Here is a 2368-nt window from a genome sequence, read left to right as displayed (position 1 = left end):
AATGTAAAAAGCAAAACCAGTGTTAATGGCTGCCAATCATAAAATATATTGACAATCAGAAGCAAATCTTGTACCTCACCACATAAGTTACCCTAAGGATGACATATAAAAACAATTTACTTTATTTAATATTTCTTTCTAAATTTTTCAATAAGAAACTATTGGCTTAGGGGTGCCGTGAAAAAAATTCTGATACTCTAGGGTGCCGCAATTCAAAAAAGTTTGGGAACCACTGGCCTATACACTTCCAGACTGAACACACTGTGCAGACTTATTAGTGTTATGTGCATCATTTTAATATAATGTGGAAAAAGCTTCATGTCAGGATGCCATGAAATACACACTACAGTTCTGTTACACGAGCATTAAGTGCTTTTACCGCTTAATTACCATTACCAAGCATTATCATAAAAACAAGTCACATACACTCCCAAGCACATGCTTAATGCTACCATCTGCATCTCTTGCCTTATTTTGTATGTCAATTGTTTACCATTTTGGTATTTAAATAATGTACTAAGATTTACTAACTCAACATATTGTATCATAGTTTAACATTATAATCAAAGTTTTAATTAGGTACAGATGAATTGTTCTTAAAATGATACCTATGGGGATTTTAAAAAATAAAAATAAAAGTCACTATGCTTATGGACTGAAAGGTCAGCATGAAAATACATTTTGCAGAATGCAGTATTATATGCCAAGGATCGCTGGATTTATATTAACCTTCACAGGAATTATCAATTATGTGTGACTTTTATGTTTCACCACTGAAGAATCTGGCATCTTTCTATAAGCAAGTTTAACTTTCCAGTCACCACTGTTTAATATAAAATAAGAGAAATTGAATTGTGCCTTTGCTAAGTTTTAAAGTAATTGCCTGATGCAACATAGCTTTCTGGAAATGTGTTTGTCAAGCTTTAAAAAATCTGTTTACTCTGTTTAACAAAAAAAAAAAAAAATATGCCAGCCGCCAGGCCTAAAAAGTATACCATAATCATTCGTTCATTGGGGGTAATTCCAAGTTGATCGCAGCAGGACATTTTTTAGCAGTTGGGCAAAACCATGTGCACTGCAGGGGGGGCAGATATAACATGTGCAGAGAGAGTTAGATTTGGGTGGGTTATTTTGTTTCTGTGCAGGGTAAATACTGGCTGCTTTATTTTCACACTGCAATTTAGATTGCAGATTGAACACACCACACCCAAATCTAACTCTCTCTGCACATGTTATATCTGCCTCCCCTGCAGTGCACATGGTTTTGCCCAACTGCTAACAAAAATCCTGCTGCGATCAACTCAGAATTACCCCCATTATTTGTTAATTTGCCTTTGAAATAGCCTCCTTTCTTCTTACTATCAAAACTGACATCCCAAAATCCACAAAGGTGGAAGGCAGCTCTTCATGTTTTGTGGGGTTTTGCAGAGACGCAAGAAGACTGTTTAGTCTCTCTGGGGCACACTCTTTACATAGTAATGTAGTGAATATATAGGATAAATTATAAGGTAAGTATATTGAAGGTAAGTGAAAAAAATTTAGTTAAAACTTAACTTTTATTAGAAGTATACAGACGAAAAAAGAATATTACCCATATAAGAAAAAATTGATTAAAAATGTATTAAATAAACTGTCTATATTGGACATGAATAAAAAGACATTTTTCAGAGCGAAGTTTTCATTTTCCTGTTCTCTTGTTCAGAATCATAAATCTATGATATAAAAAAAAGAACAGAAATCAGGCTTTGTGACTCCAAAAACCCATGGGATACTTTGAGTGAGTGTTAATTCAGTGATAACAATCTTCTAAAGGATAGTATTGAGTATGAAGAACCAGTCACTTCTGCTTTTGCCCATCTGTTTCCATCGAATGGGCAATGAGAGAGTGTGTGCGCCAAATCGTCTGGTTTTGAAAGAAGGACAGTACACTTCTGCTTTCCTGGGTAAGTATATAAATAACTGGTCCCCAATGTGACAGTACTGGTATTCACAGGGGGTCTCCCCTTCTGGTACTGACCCAGCCCAACACTGCTTGGCTTCCAAGATCAGATGAGATCGGGCATGTCCAGTGTGGTATGACTGTAGCAGAAATTATTGGGACGGGTTAATGTTCATGCAGGTTTACCCAAATTGGATGAGAGAGTGTGTTGAAATTGAAAAAATGGAGGATGACCAAGAAATAGAATAGGTATCGAGATAGATGATCAGATTGATAAAAAAGATAAGTATTACATTTCTGCTGTCCAAAAGGGAGCCTCTGTTGCTATCGTAAACATTGCAGAGAGCAACCCTAAATTATGAATGAGAGAGTGTAAGAAAAAGAAGTAGGATAGGTTCTTCAAAATCTCCAACCTCAATAGTACCGAAT

The 2368-nt window shown here is 35.7% G+C and overlaps 1 pseudogene; it reads right to left on the bottom strand.

Annotated features, from left to right (window-relative positions):
• Positions 1 to 1969: 1969 nt before the first annotated feature.
• Positions 1970 to 2087, bottom strand: LOC135051430 (5S ribosomal RNA; annotated as a pseudogene).
• Positions 2088 to 2368: the final 281 nt, after the last annotated feature.

Source organism: Pseudophryne corroboree, chromosome 2 (genome assembly GCF_028390025.1).
Source record: "Pseudophryne corroboree isolate aPseCor3 chromosome 2, aPseCor3.hap2, whole genome shotgun sequence".
NCBI classification, from domain to species: domain Eukaryota; kingdom Metazoa; phylum Chordata; class Amphibia; order Anura; family Myobatrachidae; genus Pseudophryne; species Pseudophryne corroboree.
This window is presented reverse-complemented; position numbering and strand designations above follow the sequence as displayed.